Source organism: Stegostoma tigrinum, chromosome 16 (genome assembly GCF_030684315.1).
Source record: "Stegostoma tigrinum isolate sSteTig4 chromosome 16, sSteTig4.hap1, whole genome shotgun sequence".
In the NCBI taxonomy this organism is placed as follows: domain Eukaryota; kingdom Metazoa; phylum Chordata; class Chondrichthyes; order Orectolobiformes; family Stegostomatidae; genus Stegostoma; species Stegostoma tigrinum.
The window spans coordinates 26,488,600-26,514,713 of NC_081369.1; the positions used below are offsets into that span (position 1 = coordinate 26,488,600).

At 40.6% G+C, this 26,114-nt stretch overlaps 2 long non-coding RNA genes across 7 annotated transcripts in view; one reads left to right on the forward strand and one right to left on the reverse strand.

Annotated features, from left to right (window-relative positions):
- LOC125459723 (uncharacterized) overlaps positions 1 to 4,819 on the forward strand; it is a 147,729-nt gene extending 142,910 nt beyond the window's left edge. For all 3 annotated transcript variants that reach the window (XR_007249095.2, XR_009446794.1, XR_009446793.1), the window contains one exon: positions 3,403 to 4,819. This is a non-coding gene — a long non-coding RNA (uncharacterized LOC125459723). The remainder of the gene's footprint in view (positions 1 to 3,402) is intronic.
- Positions 1 to 26,114, reverse strand: part of LOC125459722 (uncharacterized) — a 206,883-nt gene that overhangs the window by 142,782 nt on the left and 37,987 nt on the right. For 3 of the 4 annotated variants that reach the window (XR_009446791.1, XR_007249093.2, XR_007249091.2), the window contains exon 2: positions 4,480 to 4,590. The exons of the other annotated variant lie outside the window; for it this stretch is intronic. This is a non-coding gene — a long non-coding RNA (uncharacterized LOC125459722). The remainder of the gene's footprint in view (positions 1 to 4,479; positions 4,591 to 26,114) is intronic. 4 annotated transcript variants of the gene reach the window in all.

Below are 26,114 nucleotides of genomic sequence, written 5' to 3' on the forward strand. Positions count from 1 at the left end.
TGAATCCACTGCTTTTCATCATTTATATAAATGATTTGGATGCGAACATATGGTTAGTAAGTTTGCAGATGATGCCAAAATTGGAGGTGTAGTGGACAGTGAAGAAGGTTAGCTATTAGTACAACAGGATCTTGACTAGATGGGCCAATGGGCCGAGGAGTTTAATTTAGATAAATGTGAGGTGCTGCATTTTGGAAAGGCAAATCAGGGCAGGACTTATATACTTAACGGTGAAGTCTTGGGAGTGTTGCTGAAAGAAGAGACCATGGAGAGCAGATTCATAGTTCCTTGCAAGTGGAGTTGCAGATAGATAGGTTACTGCATTGAATATAGGAGTTGAGAGGTCATGCTATGGATTACAGAACATTGGTTAAGTGACTTTTGGAATACTGCGTGCAATTCTGGTCACCCTGCTATAGGAAGGATGTTGTGAAACTGGAAAAGGTTCAGAGAAGATTTACAAGGATGTGGATAGGGTTGGAGGGTTTAAGCTATGTTGAGAAACTGAATAAGCTGGGGTTATTTTCCCTGGAGTGTCAGAGGCTGAGGAGTGACCTTAGAGAGGTTAAGAATATCATGAGGGGCACGGATAAGGTAAACGGACAAGATCTTTCCCCCAGGGCGGGTTGTTCAAAACTAGAGGGCATAGGTTTAAGGTGAGAGGGGAAATATTTAAAAAGGACCTGAGGGGCAGCCTTTTGACACTGAGGATGTTTGGAATAGGCTGCCAGAAGAAGTGATGAAGGCTGGTACAATTACAACATGTAAAAGATATCCTGGTGGGTAAATGAATGAGAAAGGTTTAGAGGGATATGGGCCAAATGCTGGCAAATGGGACTAGATTTATTTTAGATATCTGATCAGCATGCACATGTTGGACCGAAGGGTCTTTTTCCATGCTGTACATCTCTATGACTCTGACACAAAGCTGGGCGAGAAAGATGCAATGAAACTTCTTGTGATTTTGAAAAATTATGTGGGCAAATATATGGCAGACACAGTATTAGATGGATAAATTTGGATCCACTTTGGTAGAAAATACAGGCAGGCAGATTATGCACTGAATGATGAAAAGTTAAGAAACTGGGAGGTGACGTAAGCATGCAAGTGCAGCAGTTGATGCAGAAGGCAAATGGCATGTTGGCCTTCATAATGAGAAGGTTTGCTGACAGTAGAAGGAATGTCCTACTGCAACTGTATTAGACATTGATTAGATGACACCAGGAGTATTGTGTGCAGTTTTGGTCTCCTTATGTTAGGAGTGACATTCTGACCATTGATGAAATACATAAAAGGTTTACCAGATTAATTTTTGGGATGGCAGGACGGACATTAGGTGAGAGACTGGATCAATTAGGGCTATGATAATTGGAGATTAAAATAATAAATTTATGAAGAAATTTTAACTGAATTCAAAAGGGTAGATGCAGGAAAGATGTTCTCAATAAAAACTAGAGGTTGTAATCTAAAGACAAAGGATATGCCTTTTCGGACAGAGATGAGGAGGAATTTCTTCACCCAGAGAGTGATGAACCTGTAGAATTATCTGCCACAGCAAACATGTTAAAAGCAAAACATTGAAGATGTTCAAGAAAGATGTAGAGATCGTTCCGATGACTAATGAGATCAAAGGACATGGGGACAAAATGGGAACACATTGCTATGTTGGATGATCAACCACGATCAGGCTCAAAGGGCCAAATAGCCTACTCCTGCTTCTATATTCTATGTTTCTGTGCTTCCACATCTCTTTCCTGTGGTTGCAAAATCTAGAATACAGGAGAGAGGCCTCAGGATCCGGGGTTGATCATTTAGAACTGAGATGAGGAAGAATATTTTCTCTCAGAGCATTGTGAATCTTTGAAACTGTCCTTTCCAAAAGGATGAGAATGCTGCAATATTGAATATATTTGAGTCTGAGATACATGGGGCTTTGGTAATCTTGGGAAACTGAGGGATAAGGAGAATGGTTGGAAAAATGCAGTGCAGGCACATGATCAGAGATGATCATATTGAATGTCAGAAATGGGGTCACATGTTTACTCCTGCTCCTATATCATATATTTTAATCCTTTCACTGAATTTAACAGAATACCCAGCCCCACTCAATAAGAAGGTAAATTCATCCATAAATCACTGTTTATTTTCTAACTCCTTTCCATCGGTCTCTCTCTAAAATTCACTTCTTTGATTATTTAAATAACAATGCCAATATCTCCTTCGTTGGCTTTGTGTCCATTTTCCTTACATTTCTGTGAACGACCATTGGATGATTTTCTACTTTAAATACACTACATACAAATTATTGTTGTCCTTTACAAACATATTGCCTACCAGTATCCACTACACAAACCCATCTGGGTAGAACAGATATCCAAGACAGGATTATACAGTTGGGGATAGAAATCAGGAGGGGGGGTTTAATTTTGGACCACAAACTTGCCAAGTGGGAAGAGGCTGTCATTTCAACCCACTTAGGGCATTTATCAGAGACGAAAAGAGAAATTGCTGGAAAAGCTCAGCAGGTCTGGCAGCATCTGTGGAGAGAAATCAGAGTTAATGTTTTGGGTCAAGTGACCTTTCCTCAGATATGGGCATTTGTCACCTAAGGAATGGAACTGCCATTCAATTAACTAACATGGTAACAGAGATGCATCAGGGAAAAGATGAGCCGCATTATGTCTCACTTTGGCAGCCATTGCTGTGGCTGCTGGTACAGTATTAATGTTTGGGTGCACAGGAGGCACAATTAAAATTTCCCACATTTCAGCAAACAGCAGTGGACCTGAAACCTAGGAGGCGGTCAGCTGGCGACATGTTCTTTAACGGCAGTGAATTTTTATTCATGGGGTAATACCTCCCTGAGCTCAATCTCTTCAGTGTCACTTTGAACTACAACTTCTCACATAAACTCACAGCCAAAACATAAACAGAAATTGCTGAAGGTACAGCAGATCAACAGCATCTGTGGAGAGAAATCAGAGTTAATGTTTCAGAACATTGGTTTCCAGCATCTACTGTTTTTTGGGGTTTTATTTTATGCTTACAGCCGATTCTGTGTTCACCTCGTTTGAGTTAGTACTAATTCCTGACAACTGCTAATTGCCATCTGTTTCAATAAAGAATAGAAAATGTACCAGGCATGGCATTAAAAAAAAACTCATAACAATGTTAACGTAGTGTGGAGCTGGAGGAACAGAGCAGGCCAGGCTTCTTCATAAGGGCCCCGACACTAAACGTCAGCTTCCTGCTCCTCTAATGCTGCCTGGCCTGCTGTGTTCCTCCAGCTCAACACCTTGTTATCTCTGACTCCAGCATCGGCAGTTCTTATTATCTCTCTTAACAATGTTAACCATCTCATGAAGAGGAGGCAACCTAAGCCCACTCCCTTCTCTATCACAGGAAAACGGAAGAGATCAAAAGTGGAGATAGGAGTCATGACCATGTTCCTCACCAAGCATTTTATCTACTGGTCCAAAACCTGGGTCCTTGGACTCTATACTAAAAAGCTCCTCAGCAAGGGATCATCATCAAAAAGAGAAGAGAGAGGAAAAGGAAACCAGCCAAGAAAGCATTTGTCCCCAACAACCACAAAAAAGAGAAAAATTCCAGTTTAATATTGATTTTTGTAAGTTGTGAGATTGAGTGTGAGCTGAAATTCTCCTTACTTATGTTCTTCATTGCTATACAAAATGTAGTTCCAATCAAAAGACAACTTTCATTGTTTAAATAAACTGTTGATAAGTCTTAGGCTAATGGCTATCACATAGCTACACAACTGTATGAGGAAGCACTATTTATAGTCATTGCTCAGTCATACAAAGCTCATGTCCTTATAATCATCAGTTTCTTTAGTGCCTACTCTGTGGTAATTGTTTTGTATGGCCCTGGGCAAGCAATCAAAGGATGTAAAAGTTGAATTTCAAGCTGCACAAGTAAATTGGTCTGGGGAGGACACAGAAAGTAAAGATTTCATGTAAACTGAGTTTGTTGCACATGTTGCATCTCTTCCCATTGGAAATTAGCACAATCATTTCTTGCAGGCAAGTCATTTTTAAAAGTTGGAAGATACTATCACTTCATCTCTGTCACCTGTGTAATGAAGTAAACAATGTAGGAACACAGATTAGATCATCCATTATCAAACACCCCACGACAAAAAAAGTGAAACCACCTGCAGTTTAACAGATGTTTAATCAATTACTGTAGCTCTCATGAATGTCCTCCTCATTCTCTGCAACACGGGCTACCTTTTGAGTAGGAGGATAAAATTATGCCAGGAAAAAAATAGCAAGAAGTGAGGTTTTACTGTTGCCTCTTTTCCCAATCAAAAATTTTAAAATTGAAGGTATTAAAAGCTGTCAAGTTAACACAAACACAAAATGTAATTCAACAACTTCTTGTTTTACAAGATTTCAAATTTTCTTTCAACCATGGATACGTTTTGTACCTTGCTTTTAAAATAGTCATTTTGCTTACTTGTCAATTTCTTCTAAGTGCCTTTCTGTTGTCCATCTTGATCTGTTCCATAAAACAAGCAGCAGTTGTGTTTTGGGTTTGGCATCGTAACAAGGGTCCAAGCATTTTGCACTGTGAGTGGAGACAGTGAGTTTAAGGAAAAGGCTTACGGAAATGAGCTACCAGACAAAGCCAGAACCGATCTTACAGCTGTGCATATATTTAAGGAAATAATGGAGGAGTGGAAGTGCTGCATATTTTATTGATGATGCATCACACAAGCAATGAGAAATGGGGGCTGCTTTGTAAACTTGGCCAAGTGTTTTAAAGCATGGTACTGTAAGCAAAACAGATGAACTGGACAAGATTTTTAGTGTGTTGCAGCAGTGTCTGTATGTACTTAGTAACAGATGTTTAGTCTCTCTGGGAAGATAATGGTGCTGCTGTAAGGTTGGATTGACCTGTGTGAAAAATACTGAACAGTACTAAAGAAGTAACAAATGATCATGACTCTTCTTGTTTTACTGGGAGAATGCTCAGCCACGCTTCCTTTTAAGCACGTAATTACTCCAAAGCAACTGAAGCCCATACATTTTCCTCGCTAATAGCTCAGAAGCCATTTTGCCATAATTTATGAGGACAAGGTTCAAAGTTTTAATAATATTTGGATAATATCTTTGCCTTGATGTCTTTGTGCTTTGATGAATAGAATGTAAGTGGGCACATTTCGATTCAGAGCATGACAATGTAAGCGTTAACAACTAAATACTTTACTCAACCTTTATGGAATGCTTACAAAACAGTTTGCTCATAAATTATAGATATCGCCATGAAGAATAATAAACAGCATCTGAGAGTACACAGGCTGCGTGTTCATACAGGCCATAAGCAACTGTCCATTTAGTGGCTCTATTTTATTCAGATGAATGAATTCCAAAAAATAGAATTATGGTTTAAATAAACCCTTCACAGATACTGTATTAATGTGTCAATATGAAAAAAGAACTGCCTATAGGAAGCATGGACTGGTTCATAGCATTCAGCATTCTGTGTTCAGGTGTTTCACAGTGTCTCCATTTCTTTATCTCCAAGTTGCTGGATTTGATTTGCATAGCTGGGTATATTATTACCTTCAAAAATCTGTTTTCTGCCAAAGTGTTCCCTGATTGAACTTGACTCAGAAACTGAGCATGATAATGTTTTATTTTATGTGTATTCTCTTCTTTCATTTTACTCATAGAATGATAACCCCTAAAAAGCAGACACAGTAAATGAAGGTCCAAAAAAGGTAACTGCAACTGATTCACTATATAAAAGATAATACAAGACCTTAAATGGGCTACCAGGTGAGGATCTATGAAGATAAATCATAAACCACTCATGAAAAGCTTTAAGGGTTTATCAATGTCATCTCAACCCCAAGGTGTATTCCTACTTGGAAACATGATCCAGGGTCTGTGATTCTTTATAACATACACAAAATTAATGATTACTTTCTATTATTTACTGATTTTGTGCTGGCAGGGTATCATGTGAATACCAATGGCTGGTCAACAAGATTAAAATTTGCACTTATGCAATGCAGCTAACAGGAAAATCATCCAAGGTGCTTCAAGGTCAGATTCCTGTGGATTGACAAACAGCGACATTGAGATTTATTAGACAGATTGATGCAGAGAATATCAGAGCTTAATATCACAAACATTTCAATGGAATGAAATAATCAATTCCCTGCAGAAGATGCAACAATTGACTAATCAAAACAACAGGAATAATTGAACACTGTGTTCTAGGGTAATGAGCTTTATTTGGCCCTCTGATTTGGACAAGTCACAAAATGAGTGCCATACATACTTGCTGCTTCAGAAAGTCCAGGTTAGTGTAACTCCTGAAGTCGATTTGAATTCTACCAGTTGACTTCCTACACATAGGGAGGGAGTGGTGTACAACGGAGTAGGGAAACCTAGGATTTCCTTGTGTGGCCTAGAGGAGTACTAACTATTTTTTTTCACAGGAGGTCCTAACTAGTGTTTACTTGTCCTCAATCAAACCAGAGCCAAAATTATATAAATGGAAAAGAAGAAAGACTTGTATTTTATATCACAACCACCAGACATCTCAAAGAATTTTACAGCCAATGAAGGACTTCTGAGCTACAGGCACCGTTGTAACATAGGAGATGCAGTAGCCAATTTGCATTTAGCAAAATCCCAAAAATGTGATAATGAATAAATAATCTGTTTTCTGTGATGATAATGGAGAGAAAAAATACTTAGGTCTCAACAGTATCATGGGGGTCTGACTTGCAAATGTAAGGAAGGACCTTGTCAAAATTATGCATGCATCAATACAAACCAACTCTGCATGTCGGAGATGACAAACTCTGGGTTACTTTCCAGTGGTTAAGACCTCTGGCCATTTTCCACAGACTGCCCATCTGCTTTTTTTTTTGCTGAAGCTATTCATGCTCTTGGTTTGTTCAGAGAATCTTTCAATCATGCAATTTCCTTTTATGATGGCACTGAACGTTTTTTTTGGCCATAACTTGTTGGTTCCTAACACACAGGCTACAAAAGCTACAGGATGTATACAGCACATTGAAATAGAGAAGATGTTAAGAATAACACTTCATGACTACGAGACATCTCTAAACAATTTACAGAGTACTCTTGAAGTGTAGCCATTATTAAGATACAATAGATAGTATTCTCGTCTGTATGTAATGTCAATGTTTCAAATTGAAATGTGAATTTTGTCATCAAATACTTCTCTCTTAGATGGAAATGTCACTCATACTCACAATCCTACATCCTAAATGAAAGCTTAACCTGACTGAATTATAAAGTTGCACGTGGCATCAAAGGTATTACTTCAAAGTGCAGATAGTGCATAGTTGGAAGTTGTTGTGACCTGGGAATGTGAAGTCAGCACTAATTATAGATGTTTACCCAATCAAACAGCACTACTTACATAATTAATACCAGTAACAGCTGCTTGTAAGCTGGAGGAAGACAAATCCCATAGTAATGATACAATGCATTACAGTTTTCATTAATATTTGAAATCAACACCCTAAAGGACTTTACAACTACAGTAGCATAATCCCACGTGTAGTTACTGAGTTCATGGAGCCAATTTACACACAGCATGATCCTACAAAAAATTGATTAGATTATTTGTTGCCATGATGTTGGCAGAGGAATATATATTGGCCAGGAGACAATAGAGAGTTCCTCTATTCTCTTTTCAGTAGTGCCATGGGACCTTTCACATCCACATGAGGGAATTGTTGAATACTCAGTCATATGTCTTAAGCAAAAGATACACCATTGGCAGTGCTCCATCAATACTTTTCTCCCTGCGAATAGTACAGCATTTTCCTAACCACAGAAGTTCTTTGGAAATTAAGTGATTCTGTCTAATGAGTTATCTATTTTTTTCTATCTTTTTTGTGCTTCTGTCTCTCTGTTACAAGCTATTTCACAGCTGTCATATGGGCAGGTAAGTAATGTTTAGGTGTATTGGAGTAGCCTAGCTGATTTCTGCATCAGCCTTTCCTCTGGTTTTCCAGATAATCCAAATATTCATTCACATCTCTAGGGCACTTCAAGCTGAGAACTGGGATTCACCATTTTGGAAGTTAAAGATGCTGTACAGTGTAGTTTGGAGCAGCTGTAAACATGACCAACCACAACTAACAACAACATTTGGCACTGATATCAGCCATGTACAGTACAGAAATAGCCTGTGAAAGTGCCTCTCAGAGGGAAATAGCAAGCAACTTTGACACTTCAGCACTAATGCAGTAGGCAGCATTCCTTGTTCCAAGATATTGAGCCACCAGACCATACACTATTTATCAAAACCTTACAGCAATACAAGTGCAAAGTACACAATCTAATTATAGAGCAGATACAATGCAGAAGTAGGCCATTTGGCCCATAGGTCCATGCTGGCATTTATTCTCCATGCAAGTCTCCTTCCACTATTCTTTACTCCTAACAACTAAGCTCTATATTCCTTCCTCCTTCATGCTTCTCCAACTTCCAACCAATGCTAGTTACCTCAACTACTTCAAGAAGGAGAGTGTCACACAGTCTGGCCACCTCTGGGTAAAGCTTTTTTTATCCCATAAATTCCCTTTTGGATTTATTGACAACTATCATAAAAATGCCTGTTAGTTCTGGTCTTAGCCACAAGTGAAAACACCATCCTATGTGTACACTATCAAACTCTTTCATAACCTTGAAGATCTCCATCAGGTTACACTGCAAATTTTGCTAGGAACAGCAGTATTTTCCTTCAACTCATCTATTTTATGCTAAACACATCATTGGTCAAATGCCATATTGGTTATGAATAAAAATTCTCACAGGATCATTTTAAGGTGGTTGAAGACATATTGTTCCATTGCCTATTCCCTACTTCTTTCATCTAAACCTTGATATTGCAATTTAAAAATGTTCACAGAAAATCAGTTTTTCAATCTCCCTTTCTCAGACATGTGGGCATCACTTGGACTCAAAGGCCAACTGATACATATTTTGAGAATTTAGCTTCAGGAATTGGGTGGCAATCACCTCATTGGAAAATGCCATGAAGGTGTTTGAAAGTTGTCATTCTGCTGGAAAATATTATCTCATTGATAAGGCATATTACCACAGGACATCGGCAAGTGAGTGGATGGAATTTTTAAATTTTCAATTTTAGTTTACTTGCATGAATTTCTTTTTAAATTCTTGTGAAAAGTAGATTAAAGAATTTCCTACTTTGGCATGTCTGTTATTTGCATATTTTCCTATCTGCTAATGTTCCTGCCAGTCAAATAAGTTTTACACAAATCTTAACTGTTGTTTTCCTTCATGTCTATATTTTGTGTTGTTGCATTTCAATAATGTTCTTGAATGAACATTGTGTCCTCCTTTAAATAATATAACTTCTTCCTGTAATCCAGCAAGGCCCTCTGTATAATTAAGCTAGAATTCTCTGTCAGAGACCTATTCTTTTTGTGATTCATTTGTTTCGCACACCTTGCATTTTGACACTGGTCTTTCCTCACTACACTGTATTTGCTATACCCAGAATGTTGAATTGTAGTTTTTACTTTCCCATTCAATCATTTTAATTAGTGTTGTGATTTCAGAATTCACTGACACTTCTGTGCAGAAATGGTTTGCTAGAAACATATTAAAGAACTATTACTGCAGGTGCAATTGATCAGTTGGTTGGCGACCTGAGGGTGATATCATGTTTATTTTCACCTAAGGCATCATATTCCTGAGAATCAAACATTTCAAAGGCAGGCATTTCTCTGATTCTTGCACAAAGAGACATTACTCCTTTTTTTTGGTTAATGAATGTTAATGGAGTCAAAATGGAATCTTCTCCACAGTAAATTCACTCAGCATCAGGCCCAGCAACACTCTTATGTAAATGACACCTGCATGCCAGGAGAGGTTTTGGAAGGTTCCTGCATGAGAGCTTTATTGCCAACAAGGGATAGCAGGGAAATAAAAAGGGAGGAAGATTTTTTGTTTTGGTGCTCGTATCTACGGGCAGTTTGTATGATTTACGATTATAATTCAAAGTTCTCAATTTCAGTCTGGGAGAATCTTTAAAACAGATTTAAAGTGTTTGCCTATGTCAAGGGAAATCAGAGGGGTTTCAGCACATCTGGACTTCCTTACGTCATTGTGGCTCATTATGGAGCAATCTTGGTTTGCTTCTTTTGGAAACCCCTGTTGTGAGTGAGGAGAATCAAAGAGTAAAGTGATCTTTTCTACAGGGAGATTGGGAGTAGGTGAGATATAGAATTGCATTTTTTTCACTATGACTAAGTTTTCCTGTAATTGTTCAGATTTTCTATTTTGAAAAACAGAAAAATGTGTTTACAACTGAGGCAGCTGACTGGGATTATCATTGGTTGCTGTGGTAATGTGACCACCACCATGATCTTTATAAGGATGCTTTTGGAAACTTTCCAAAGTAAAGTCTATGCAGAAAAGTTTTTATCTTAAGATTACATATTGAACCTCCTCAAAAATATTTTTATTGTCGGGGTCATGGCTGACTCGCTTTCACCACCATTTTGGATTGCACTGAGCTGACCTCATCATTGCAGTAATACTTTAGATTGTTCTTAACTCTTAACATAAGCTTACTCCCTTATTCATAGCCTAACATTAGTGTGACATGTGCCCTTTTCTCTTGGCAAATATGTGATGCAATGTTAGGAAATAACCCATAAAGATCTCACCCTAAAATTATCATAACTTATTTTCAGGTAGAAATATAGGGCATGAAATGAGACTCTACAGTGTCTTTTCTATGGGAAATTGTAAGGTCCATCAGAGACCCAAATGACATCTGCCGTATAAGGGCATACACATTTTGTTTTATTCGTTCATTTTTCCTCATGTTGATTCAGCTCTGATATGATGCCAATGTACGCACTTAAATATGTTGGTGGGCAATTGGTGAGCCTTTGTGATGTCCCTGAAGTCAATAAGTCTGTCAGTGTGTGCCATCAACTCCAGCTCTCATACAAATGAAGCGCATTTAGATACAGTGTAAGAGCGTGACTGATGCCCTGAAATAGGGTCTTAAATAAAAAGAATGAGAGTCATCTCGGTTTAGCCACCCACTTCCCATTAAGAAATCAACTGATTCAGATCATCTAGCCATTTTCCACCTGCCTCATTTTACCATCCATCATCTTTGGGAAAGGAATTCTAATAATAGGTTAGAACAAGAATTGAGCAAGTTCACAAACTCACCAGGAAAGAAATAGCTTCCCCGAAAGACCTAAAAATTCCTGATTTGGATTGGCCAGGTGTCTTTTCCCTGGAATGCATGAAGGAAGTTGGCACTGATATTTTTGGCAGGTATATCTTTGCTAATGTGACAATCTAAAAGCCATTCAATGTACCATTCAATGCACCATTTTTTCAATGCAAGATTCCATTATAATCATTGACTCTTAGATCAAGGGAAGGAGGCATTTTAATACCTATTCCCAGCCTAAGCTTTCTGAAGGCAAACTAGTATCAGCCACATGGAACCAGCTTCAGAGCCGGGGGGATGGGGTAATCTTAGAAAGTCTCCCATGAGACATCTCCCTGACACTTCCAAGCTATCCTCTGATGGTCAGACGGAGACTAGCATCACCTTCGTTCCCAGGAGTGGTGGATAATCCATTATAGCAGTTGGATGCCCAAAAAGGGACAAATTTGAAATGATAGCTGCAACTCACGAACACCAGCGTCTCAAGACCTCCCCAGTAACAGTCTTCCAGCAGCACACCTACATGGGAAAGGTGGGTTGTGTGAGCAAGACCTTTTCTAATTTCATCCAGCCACCCCTGAAATCCCAGTTGAAAGAGAGCAATAGCTGTACTCGAGGGGCGTCCTGTGGTAATGTTTTCACCTGGTAGCTGCTGCCATGTTCATTTGAAGCTCTTTTGCAGTTTTTAGAGAGTGCCTTCATGGTGAAGTACCGCCACAGTCACCCACCCCTAGTAAGGGTGCCCTTTTCTCTTGGCAAGTATGTGATGCAATGACAGGAAATGACCCATATGATCTCACCCTAAAATTATCATAATTTATTTTCAGGTAGAAATATCGAGCATGAAATGAGACTCTATAGTGTCCTTTCTATGGGAAATTGTAAGGTCCATCAGAGGCCCAAATGGCATCTGCCGTACAAGTGCATACACATTTTGTTTTATTCGTTCAACAGATATGGATGTTGCTGGCTAGGCCAGCATTTATTGCCTATTCCTAATTGCCCAGAGGACAGTTAAAAGTCAAACACATTGCTGTGGATCTGGAGTCACATGTAGGGCTAGACCAGGTGAGGTAGTTTCACTCCCTAAAACACATAAGTGAAACAGATGGGTATTTCTGATAATCAACAATGGAGTCATTGCGATCATTCAACACTTAATTCCAATTTTTTTTACTGGATTCAAATTCCACCATCCACCATGGCAGGATTCGAAGCCGGCTTTCCAGAACATTACTTGGGTCTTTGAATTAACAGTCCAGTGATAATATCACTCAGCCATTGCCTCCCCTTGATGACTTACAACTGAAAATAATGGAAACGCATTTGCCAAGGAATGAGTGCATTTGAAATTAACATCCAGCAGAAGTATACAAAGCAGACAGATTATTAATTTAATCAATTTGCAATGCTGATTGGACAACAGCACCGCCATTTTGGAGGTCAGCACTCGAGCTAACGTCCTCCCTAAAACTTGTGATTTTCCAAGAAGTGGTATTGAAATATATCGTCAATGGTTTTTAAGTTAGTTGCTGGTTTATTTCTTCTGGCTGTTGCAGCTTCCATAGTAATCCAGATTTCCAAAGTTGATAAGAACTAATGACAGGTTCTTTGATACTTTCTGCTGATTTCACAGTTGGTCCTGGGCATGGATGCATGATTTGGCACTCTTCTTGGAATCAAGCATGACAAGTAGAATGAACAGAGGGTTTGTGAAGCAGAAAAAGCTGTTGGAAGGGGGAAAAAAGCATTTTGCTAAGTCGGTCATCATCAAAAGCTGCTATATCCACAACTCCGACCTCACAGCAAAGCAAAGATCGCATTGCCAGTGACTGCAAAGGTGCTTTTTTTCGGCTCTATCTAATTTAACACCGAGAATATGTCCAATGGTCCTTCATGAAGAAAATCCCCAGAAGTGTCCCCTGATTGTGACAACAGAACAGGTCCCCTCTTCCTGCTCTGCATCTCAGGCAGCTACCTAGAAAATCTCAGATTAATAAATGAAACAGATATAATTGATTCAATGTATTCATTTGTGAACTGAAACTTTTCAAGAAAATTCTTTTAGTCATCGTGGTTTCATTGTATATTACATTTTAATATTGACAATTATTGTCAGTTTACTGATCTTGTTTTCAGTTTGTTGCATATTCAGAGGTCAGACAAGTTCCGCAATACTCTGGCATCACTGAATCCATCCTATACTCTACGGGGATGGATAAAGGAAGTAGAAACATAGTAAACAGGAGCAGGGGCACATTATTTGGCCATTAGATTCTGCTTTGCCATTCAATATGATCATGGGCCATTGTGCAACTCTGTTCCTTCTTTCTTCCCATATCCTTCAACTCTTTAGCCCTAAAAACTGTATCAAACTCCTTCTTGAAAACATTCAATGTTTTGGCCTGAACCATCTTCTGTAGCCGAAAATTTCACAGGCTTACCACTCTATGGCTGAAGAAATTTCACCCCACCTCAGCCCTAAATGATCTGCATCATTTCCTGAAACTGTGACCCCAGTCATTGGGAACTCCCTTTTGTCATCTATCCTGTTGGAATTTTGTATATTTCAATGAGATCTCTCCCACGTTCTTCTAAACTCCAGTGAATATAATCCTCACCGATTCAGGACAATGCATGCAGCTCTGTGCGATGTCATGAAGCATATAATGAAGGCAGAGAAATTGAACGTCAGCAATTGCACAACACAATTTTCAAGGAGGATATTAGCATCAGCTAGGGAGTTCAGCAAACAGAATTCAGATTGTTCCAAGACTTTGGTGGTGAACAGCAACAAAATACATGTATTATGTGTCTAAAGATTGCTACTTGCATAAGGAACTATGGCAATATAATGTGGTAATTGCTGAGTCGGGAAAAATGACACAGACTATTTCACAGTGAATATAGAGCTGTATGTAGAAATCCTTCAAGTGTGGCAAGAGGCAGATAGTTATTGAAGTGGTTCTTGGTTAACAAGAGAGCCAAAGGGTATTAGAAGTAGACAAGAAAGTGGCAATGAGGCCAAAATCAAATCAACCATAACTTAATGAATGATGGAGCAGTCTCAAAGGGCTGAATGGTCTACCGCTGCATAATTTCCAATCCTTGTGTGCTCCAATACCTCAATCAGAGAAGAAAATCTAATGGTGTTCACTTTAATAAGCTGAAGAAGCTATATAATTGCCTAAGTTTACAATTAGGCATTTTCATTTCTAATTGTCAAATGATAATTATTGTGCTGTATTGGTTCTGACAATTTTCAAACATGTGTTAAACATTCATTACATTGTAAACATATTGCAATGCAGCTGTTCTGAAAATTCTCTCAATGTCCTCAGGAGGGGATGTATGATTTCCTATTTGCAGCTCCAACAACAATCACTGTCAGATGCTGTCCAGAACCAAGCACCTTGCTTTATTATCATCACATCCACAAGCATCCACTCCCTCTATCTACAAGTTGCACTATAGCAATTCACCAAGGCCCCTTAGATATTACCTTCTAAATCCATAACTACTTCCATCTCAAACCACAAGGCAGCAGAAAAATAGCAATGCCAGCACTTGCAAGTTTTCCTCCAAGCCAGTCACAATTCTGACTTGCTGTTTCTTCACTGTCACCAGGTCAAAATCCTGGAATTTCCTCCCTAATGGCATTGTTAGCCTCCTTACAGCATTGCAGAGGTTCAAGAAGGCAGCTCGCCACCATCTTCTCAGGGGCAACTAGGAGAAATGAATACTGGCCCAGCTAGTCCACATCCCACAAGTGAATTTAAAAATAATCAGCATTCTAGGGGTGTCATGAGTGTGGCCGCCCTTCACACCAAGGTCGTATTTAACTGAGTACGGCATTCAGAAGCCCTAACAAAACTGAAGTAACGGGGAATTGGGAGCAAGCTCTCTGCTGATTGGAGTCATATCTAGCACATGGAAAGATGGTTTTGTTTGTTGGGGGGTCAGTCGTTTCAGCTCCAAGACATCCTCTTCAACGATTTCCCAGCATAGTGTCTTCAGTCCAACCATTTCAAATGCTTCGTCAATGCTCTTCTCTCTATTATAACGTCAGAAATGGAGTTGTTTGCTGAACAACAACAAGTGTTAACACCATTCATGACTCCTCAGACCAAGTCCTGGATATATCCCCCACTATCAACATTCTGGAGGTTACCATTTACCAGAAACAGAGCTGAATTGACCATTTAATGCAGTGGTTACAAGAGCAGTCAGAGAGTAGGAATCCTACAGTCAGTAACTCACCTCCTAACTCCCAAAGCCTGTCCACTATCTATAAGGCACAAGTCAGAAGTGTGATGGAATGCATGGTTGAGTGCATGTCCAACACTATTCATAAAGACTCATTCAGTTGTCTTATTATTCTATTCAATTCTCTTGGATTGTGGGTGTATGCCCACAGTGTGTGTAGAGAGGATTTGTTAAAATGTCACCTTGACACTTCAAATAATAAGAACTGAAATAAGCTTAACAATTTTGAGAGTTTTACCTGCATTACATTGGGGGATGATAACATGCTGAAGTCACTGCAAAGTGCAATGATTCCTGTAAAATAATGGGGGCATATCACCTAATTTGCACCGACAACTTCGAGTGAAATACCCTTACACTGTGAAGAATGATTTTCAAACTTAAATAAACCAGACAAGCCACAAGGAAGGCGAGGTAATTACTTTAGGAAGGCTGTGGGTTTGAATTTTACACAATCTGAACAACATTATAATCCTTGACCAACACCTACCTTCTCTATCAAAATATTAATCAGACATGTTGGCATGGGGTGATCAGAGTTTAAAGTAAGAAGAGCTAATTATGTTAAAACATCAGCAGTTCGTCCATCCATCTTTTCAGAGGTTAAGAAAACTACTAAAGGATGCCTGAATGAAGGGACACTTGCGGAGAGATCAGTGATAAATAAGATCTATGTAAAAAATATACATGAAGATAGCCTAACAGACCAAAGTGATTCTCAGCATGAGCAAGGGACATTAACAAAGTCTTTAACAAAACTAACTCTGCCTACACTGTACTCCATACAGCTAGTGGGAACCAGCTCCATGGCACCTTTGTATTGCTATTTCAGGTTCCCAAAACCCTGACAGAACATCTTCCCCAAGTATTTCTCCCTTTCCTGCCATCCCTGCTATCATAAACATCAATTAACATTTACATATTTACTCAAACCTAAAGTTCTGCCTTTAACACCACAACTCAAAACAAACTTGCCTCCAAACTCTAAGACCAAAGTCTCAGCTTACCTGTCTGTAATTGGATCTTCAACATCCTGATGCATAGACCGCAATCAGTAAGAATAGGCAACAACACCTCTTCCACCATAATCCTTAATACCAGTGCCCCACAAGGCTGCCTACTTAGCCCCCTACTGTACTTCTTATACACTCATGGCTGTGTGACCAAATTCCACTCCAACTCCATTTACAAGTTTGCTGATTGCACCACCAATGATCCAGAATATGGGAAAGAGATTGAATTGATAAAGACAACAAACTTTCTATCAAGGTCAGCAACACAAAGGGGCTGGCCATCAACTGCAGGAAGCAGACTGGAAGGAACGCTCTTGTTTGCATCAATGGTGTTGAAGTGGAGATAGTCAAAACCGTCAAGTTCCTGGGAGTGGTGATCACTAACAATCTGTCCTGGTCCACCCGTGCCAACACAGTGGCCAAAAAAGCTCAAGAATGTCTCTACTTTCTCAGGAGGCTAAGGAAATTCAGCATGCCCACAAGACCTCTTACTGATTTTTATGGATGTGCCACTGAAAGCATTCTGTCTGAATGCATCACAGCGTGGTTTGGCAACTGCTCTTCCCAAGACCACAAACAATAGAGAGTCATGAACACAGCTCAGTCCATTACGTAAAACAGCTTCCATCCATTGACTTCACCTACAGTTTCCACTGCCTCAAGAAAGCAACCAACGTAATCAAAGACCTCTCCCACCCTGGTTATATTCTCTTCCACCCTCTTCCATCAGGCAGAAGATATAAAACTGTGTATACACATATGAATAGATCAAGGACAGCCTCTTCCCCACTCTTATAGGCATCTTAATGGACCTCTCAAATTTTACACTTAATGGCGATCTCACTCTATGCAACTTCTCTCTGCAGCTGTAACACTGTATTGTTTGCTTTGTTCTAATATCCTAATGGATTTTGTATGGCATGATCTGCCTGTACTGCACATAAAACAAAATTTTCACTGTACATAGGTACATGTGACAATAATAATTCAAATCAAATCACATACATTTTTTTTTATTTTATGTTCTCATATCTCCCACTATTCCTAGTCTTTGACTTCACCTATCTGCGTCAACAGGTATATCAGAAAAGTGTATTTTATCGCAGTTTGTGAAAGCATTACAATTAGCTCCACATTTTCATGGTACTTAATGCCCTGCATTCATGGAGAAAGGTATTCATTAGGGCTGAGGCTTCAGATGAAGTTTGGTGAGCTATACAACATTGCATTAGATAATCAAAATAAATTTTAATTTTGGGACATAATATACAACAAAAACAAATGACCGAAAGCCTGGAAAGATCTGGATAATATTATAAGTAGTGATGGAAACACAATAATTTTACAGAATGAAGATCAAACTGTTATCTTGATTGGCACTGACCACAATCTTACAGATCTGAACAAGTCATAGAAACTGCAGAGGCACCATGCACCTCATATACACCTAAGGTGGGCAGTTACAAGGTTGAGATTATGACAGAAGAATGGCACATTGAGTATGGACAAAGAGATAAACACCCCAGAAATTATAATCAAATATTGGCACCAAGGCAATATATGAGCCAGGAGGGGTCAGTGAATGGAGGAACGCCACCATTCTCAGGAAAGTAGTGTCAGGGACTGGCAATATAAACATTGCCTAAATGTGCAAAATGAGAGGCAGGTGGTGAGAACCATGGATTGGGAAAATAAAGTAAAAATGTGGAAGACCAATACTGAATTCTGAAAATGTGCCTGAAAATGAACATGGACCTGGGGTAAAAATTGCTAACATGCAACACAAAGTCGGCTCACAGAACAGGGAAATCTTGAGGTTTTAGTCTAGAATGAGAAAGGAGGGTGAGTACAGGTCACAGTTTGCTAAGAACAAGGGCTATGCATCACACTGGGAATAACATGAGCAATAGAATTTATAATGATGGAAAGCTTTTAGTGGCTACAAACAAGTTTAACAGTAAGTTGATAAAAGATGCCAAAGAATAACAGTTGGACAGCTAGAAAGAATTTGATTTCTGCACTGAGATATCAGATAAGAAAACAACCAGCCTTATCATACAAATGAATATGCACAGAAAGAATGCTGCCTGATGGACATATAATGCTAAAGCCCAACTAGCGACTAGGTGATATAGAATTGAAGTTGTAGAAATTAATCTAGGTTTTTATGGTAATTCCAAAGGAAAATCAAATTGGACATGTAACGTTAACTCTATTTCTGTCTCCACAGATGCTGCTAAACCTGTTGAGTTTGTCCAGTACTCTCTGACGTTTCGGTTGTGCTCCTAAGATGTTGCTTGGCCTGCTGTGTTCATCCAGCTTCACACTTTGTTATCTCGGATTCTCCAGCATCTGCAGTTCCCATTATCTCTGATCACAAGCTGGGCTGGTTTTGGGATGCAGTCAAGGGAGGGGAGATTTTGAATCTTGCGAAGTCCACATTGATACCATTGGGCTGCAGGGTTCCCAAGCGAAATATGAGATGCTGTTCCTGCAGCTTCCGTGTGGCATCGTTGTGGCACTGCAGGAGGCTAGGGGTGGACATGTTGTTCAAGGAGTTGGAAGGGGAGTTGCAATGGTTCACAAGTGGGAGGTGCAGTTGTTTGGCAGCAGTTGGTTAGAAAGCTGAGTTAACATTCCAGGTCCAGTGACCCTTCTTCAGAACTTCATATCTAATCTGTTCCTTCTTTGATGAAGGGTCTAGGCCCGAAATGTCAGCTTTTGTGCTCCTAAGATGCTGCTTGTGTTCATCCAGCTTCACACTTTGTAATCCTAGCTCAGCTTGTCAATGCCTCCCTTACAATTCCTCCCACCTATCCACTCTTCCCTTTTCAAGCTCCATACTCATCTCCAACCTACTAGCCTTATCCCACACCCTTGACCTGTCCATCCTCCCTGGACTGACCCATCCCCTCCCTAACTCCCCACCTACACTCACCTTTTCTGGCTCCAACCCCACCTCCTTGACCTGTCTGTCTCCTCTCCACCTATCTTCTCCTCTATCCATCGTCTATCTGCCTCCCCCTTCTCCCTTTTTATTTCAGAATCGCCTTCTCCTCCCCCATTTCTGAAGAAGGGTCAAGACTCAAAATGTCAGCTTTCCTGCTCCTCTGACACTGCTTGGCCTGCTGTGTTCATCCAGCTCTACACCTTGTTGTCTCAGATTCTCCAGCATCGGCAGGTCCTACAATCTCTGCTACCAGATCAGCTGAGTTCTCCCAGAAATTTCTATGTTTATTTCAGTTAAGAAATTTGACTTGGCAGCTGAACTGGTTGTGCACTCTGACTAAGCCTGATGCCACTGATGATGTATTGGAACTGAGTACTGTAAAGAAACTTTCAATCGCTGTGGAGGCCTTGAGAACAAATATAATATCAATATTATAATGATATGAAATTCAGAAAAATGCACTCCTACTGAAGTTTCAAGGTGCTTAGGTGATCTAGGCAATGTGAAGCCATTCCTTTTCAGCAATGCCTCAAATACCAACCTTCTGGATGGTGATTTGAGTATTACAGGGTTTATCATATTCTTGATGGGAAAGAATAATAAATGTTATTTTTTGGCAGAGAAGACAAAAAAAGGTAAAAAAAAAACCTCAGTTGCTGAAATACTGGCAGCAGTAGAAGCTGTAGAAAAAGGATGTATTTATCCAATATTCTAAAGTAATTTTATACGAAGGGCAATCTGCCCATAGAATGTAAAATGGCTCACTGTTCTCTTTGGAACAATGTTAATTTAACAAAGAGTATCACTGAAAAAGTTTGTGGATTGACCTTGCTAGCATAAAAATATTGAAAAAGATTTCCAAAACAATGTGAGTTGATGCATAGCACCAGTTTTCAGACTGTTTCACAAAATATGGTGCTTGCTCCAAGATATTATTGGTGACCCTTGAAGAAGGATGCCTCATGATATGAGGAGCGATAAAATAAACGAAAAAATCAATTTTTGTTTGGATTACTTTGTGATTAAACATGTTATTTTCTTTTGTTCAAAGAAGTAAAGGGGAATATTGGAGGTTGGTTGTCAGAATGCATACATAATTTGTGTATAATTTTGCTGTAGTTTAGTTGTACTGTGAGGTAAATAGAAAATAAAAAGAATTGCTTTGTTCATTTCTCATTAGTATTTTCAATGATTGTTCAGAAGTCTTCAAAAGTTTTTATTTTAAAAAGCAGGCAATTTGTTAATGAAGCAGGTAGTGAAGCAAATGATTAAATGACCTCATGACCCCACTACGGCACATCAGGCCATTGTATTCACTGTGGTAACTGTTCTCATTTCATCCGGTGATCTCCCCTCCTCCGCTTCCAAGCTAATAGACCCCAACTCCAAACAGTTTGTTTCTACATCCTGCCAAAAATCCACAAACAGGACTGTCCTGGCAGACCCATTGTTTCAGCCTGCTCATGCCCCACAGAACTCATCTCTTCCTACCTTGACTCAATCTTCTCCTGCCTGGTCCAATCCCTACCCACGTACATTCATGATTCCTCTGCTGCCTTACGCTGGTTTCAAAACTTCCCGGTTACCGGCTCCAGCCACCTCCTCTTTACCATTGACATGCAATCTTTTACACGTTAATTCCTCACCAGCAAGGTCTTAGGGCTCTCTGCTTCTTCCTGGAACAAAGATCTGCCCCATCCCCACCCACCATCACCCTCCTCCAGTTGGCTGAGCTTGTCCTCACCCTCAACAATTTCTCTTTCAACACCTCTCATTTTCTTCAGGTAAGAACGGTTGTCATGGGTACCTGCATGGGCCCTAGTTATGCTTGTGCCTTTGTGGGGGAAGTGGAACATTCCTTATTCCAGTCCTATTCCGGCCCCCACCCAGAACACTTTCTCTGATGCATCAATGATATCATCGGTGCTGCTTCCTTGTCTTGTCTGGAATTGGAAAACTTCATCAATTTCGCCTCCAATTTCCAACCTGCCTCACTTTCACCTGGTCAATCTCTGACTTCTCCCTTCCTTTCCCTGACACTTCTGTTCCTATTTCTGGGGATAGACTGGTCACTAATATCCACTACAAACTCAGTGACTCCCGCAGCTACCTGAACCGTACATCCTCACACCTCACTTCCTATAAAGGCTCCATCCCATTCTCTCAGTTCCTCTGTCTCCATCGCATATGTTCAATTGAGGCCAACTTTGACAAGGGATCCTCTGAAATGTCCACCTTCTTCCTCAACCGAGGATTCACAAACTCCATTGTCAACAGGGCCCTCAACAAGGTTCGACCCATCTCTCTCACTTCTGCCCTCACTCATTCTCTTCCCTCCCACGACAGCGATAGGGTTCCCCTTATCCTCACCTACCATCCCACCAGCATCCACATCCAAAACATCATCAGGCATCATTTAGGCCACCTCTAGTGAGATGCCACCACCAGACACATATTTCCCTTCCCTCCCTTGTCTGTCTTTGAAAGGGACCGTTCCCTCCCGGACACCCTGGTCCATACTTCCTTCACCCCCAACATCTCCCACAGCCACATGGCACCTTCCTCTGTAACTGGCGAAGGTGCAACACCTGCGCATTTACCTCCTCCCTCCCCAGTATCTAAGGGCCCAAACATACCTTCCAAGTGAGGCAACATTTCACCTGCACTTCTCAGTATCTAGTCTACTGCATTTGCTGTTCAAAATGTGATCTCTTCTACATTGGGGAAATGAAGCGTAGACTTGGCAAACACTTCACAGAACATCTACGTTCTGTTTGCAAAAAAGACCCTGAACTACCTTTTGCCTGCCACTTTAATGCACCACCCTGCTCCCTGGCCAACATCTCTGTCTCTGGCTTGCTGCAGTGTTCCAGCAAAGCCCAACACAAGCTGGAGGAACAACACCTCATTTTCCACCTGTGGACCCTACAGCCCTCTGGACTCAATATTGAGTTCAATAGATTTAGGGCCTAAGTTGTTCCATATCCCAGCCCCTACCCCACACACCAGGCCTCGTTACCACATAGCTTGCCATTACACATCCCCTGTTGTTAGTCACTAACAGTCCCCATTAACAACTACTCACCCTCCCAGCCTGGTTGTTAGCAACTCCTTTGTCTGTCCAACTGTCTTTCTCTCTCTTTGGGCTCTATCCTATCCTTTACTCCCTACCCCATCCACCTCCCTGTTTTCTGCGTATAAACTGATGTTTTCCCAGTCACCTTCAGTTCTGAGGAAGAGTCACCAGACCCGAAATGTTAACTCTGTTTTCTCCTTCAGAGATGCTGCCATACCTGCTGAGCTTTTCCAGCAACTTTGTTTTTGTTCCTGATTACAGCATCTGCAGCTCTTTCAGTTTTGATTAAAGTTAATTGATTGATTGGGTAGAAATAAAGGCAGAGGTGCTGGTGCGTGGAAGGACCTTAAGACTAAGTTATTAGTAAACTCTCTCCACAAAGAAAGGTGCCTTGCTTTCTGTCTCACTGACTGATTTGGATCTGAATTGACAATCATTACTGTACTCTTTGACCGACATTGGTTCTGTACTTTATGGGAATAATTTAGTTTGGGTAACCTGGCCGGCAGGAACAAGTTGGACCGAAGGGTCTGATTCCATGCTGTATTGCTTTAAAAATTTATTTTGTTTTCTTTTGGACTGTGGACTAAAAACAAAGTAGCTGAGCAAAGAGGTCGGTGCAGCTTTGAAAATAATGTTCCTGGAGCACCATTGTGAATTGTATACACTGTGATCTTTTTCTCTTGAACAATGGGTTCAAAAACAAAATGGGGATGACGGATTCTGAACTGATGGACGATCTGCTCGATGACAATGTTTTAAGTGATCCTGATCAGACAACCATGGCTTGGTGGTGACAGTGTAGATGAGAGCCTCTACTTTGCAAAGCAAAAGCAATAAGAGCCCAAGTGGGTGTGCCTGTCCTGTGAGGATGTGCCACAAATTTTCTCATAACTGCTAGCTGTTTTCCACTCATTTTTCTCCAAAAATTCCAATTTGGAGGAGAAGTAAAATGTTCTTGTCGATAGTGAAGGAGCAATTCTCAACTTGTGAATGAAAGAGAGCATCAGCGTGCAGACAAACTTGTGTCAACAGCAAAGACCAAACAAGATTTTGGAAGAAACCAAAATAAACAACTCAACAACTCTTGAAGGCTGCGTTGGTACTATTGAACTGTGTTTCACTAATTTATGTTCCTCTTCCACCCTTAATATCCATGTCTTTTCTGTCTCTGTGTGGCCATCTGTAATTGAGGAAGAAGGGATAGAGTTTAATTATGGGGAGTTATAAATTATCAACTCACATGTCTTAATTGCCATTAGTTAAAGACAATTTGTTTGTATTAACAATTGTTTCCTTATTAAGAACAGAAACCTGGTGAGCATTTTCTTTTAACCTAAGTTTGTCAGTCAGATACATGTTTGTGCTGACTCTGGTGGGGCTTGACTTCCATTGCACTACCCCAGTGAGTCATGAGATGATTGAGCACCCTCTAGGTTTTAACATTTCTCATCCTTATTTTCCAATCCCTCCATGGCTTACCCCCTCTCTGCTGCTTTAATTTTCTTCAGCCCACAGCTCCCAGAGATATCTGTCCTCCTCCAATTCTGTCATCTTGACCTTTTCCTGGTTTTAACTGTTCTATCATTGTTGACCATGCCTTTGTCTGCTCAGGTGCTCAGTTCTGGAATTCACACCCTACACCTCTTCACCTCTCTACCTCTCATCCCTACAGTGTGGAAGCAGGCCATTTAACCCATCCAGCCCACACTGATCCCTCAAAAGAGTATCCCACCCAGACCCATCCCCCTACCCCATCCCTGTAAAGCTGCATGACCCATGGCTAGCCCATCTTGACTGCACATCCCTGGACACTATAGGCAATTTAGCACAGCCAACCTACCCAACCTGCGTAATAAAATGTGAGGCTGGATGAACACAGCAGGCCAAGCAGCATCTCAGGAGCACAAAAGCTGACGTTTCGGGCCTAGACCCTTCATCAGAGAGGGGGATGGGGGGAGGGAACTGGAATAAATAGGGAGAGAGGGGGAGGCGGACCGAAGATGGAGAGTAAAGAAGATAGGTGGAGAGAGTGTAGGTGGGGAGGTAGGGAAGGGATAGGTCAGTCCAGGGAAGACGGACAGGTCAAGGAGGTGGGATGAGGTTAGTAGGTAGCTGAGGGTGCGGCTTGGGGTGGGAGGAAGGGATGGGTGAGAGGAAGAACCGGTTAGGGAGGCAGAGACAGGTTGGACTGGTTTTGGGATGCAGTGGGTGGGGGGAAGAGCTGGGCTGGTTGTGTGGTGCAGTGGGGGGAGGGGATGAACTGGGCTGGTTTAGGGATGCAGTAGGGGAAGGGGAGATTTTGAAACTGGTGACCCAACCTGGTACCCAACCTGCACATGTTTGGGCTATGGGAGGAATTCAGAGCATTCAGAGGAAACCCAAACAGGCACGGGGAGACAGTGGAAACTCAACACAGACATTCACCCTAGGCACTTTCTTTCCTCCTTTAAAGATCTCCTTAAAACAATCTGTTTTACTCAGGTTTTGGTGGTCCGCCCTCATTGTACATTATATGGCTGTGTGACCACTGTTTTATAACACTTTTGTGACATTGTCTTTAGCTACATTGTTGTTATTCTTTTATTGTTTAAAGGGTAAACACAGAAGCATTCAGAATTCAGACCATAACCAAGAATTCAAAAAAATCAACTAATGTGATTGACACATTAAATAGGAAACATGATATGGATTAACAGATACATTTGCTGTAAACTGCAGGATTTAAGGCTTTGTTTCATATGTCCTGCATGATTCTGATTGTTTACTACAATTGTAGAATTTTTTTTTGCTTATTCTTGCCAATTTCTCATTGTCAGTTATTCATGTTCAAGAGCATATTGGCCACATGAGAAATCAAAGGAATTCTAACATCTTGCGGGGTGAGGTGGAATAAAATGAGAGGCAATGGCCATTCACTGCTGAAACTTACTTTTCTGAAAAAAATAACTGTTTGCGGGATCATCATACTGTACACTTTGGGCACCGGCTCACTGAAGTGGCACTCTTTTGGGTTTAGATAATTCATTAATGGGATGTGAGTGACACTGGCCAGATGATCAGCAGGGTAGGGAGTGGCATAGTGGTGATGTCACTGGGCTAGTAATCTTGAACCCCTGGCTAGCGTTCTGGGGACAAGGTTTCAAATTCCACAGTGGTAGCATGTCAAATTTGAAGAACACAAAATCTTGAATAGAGACTTGGCCCAATGGTAACCATTTAACCACTGTCAATTATTGTAAATGCCCATCTGGTTCACTAACGCCACTTAGGGAAGGAAGCTGCCATCCTTACCTGGTCCTGCATGTGACTCCAGACCCACAACAATGCGTTTAACTCTTAACTGCCTGCTATGCAATTATGGATGGGCAATAAATGCTGATCTAGCCTAAAACACCCTCATCCCATGAATGAATATAAATAAAAGCTCCTTATTGTCCAATCTTGATCGCTCATAAGCCATCTTCCAGATCAAAACGTAATAGCTTGTTCAGCCATTTCTGACAGCAAATATTTTGAGGACCTGGAGTCACATAACAATCAGATTGGATTAGGAGGCCAGATTTCT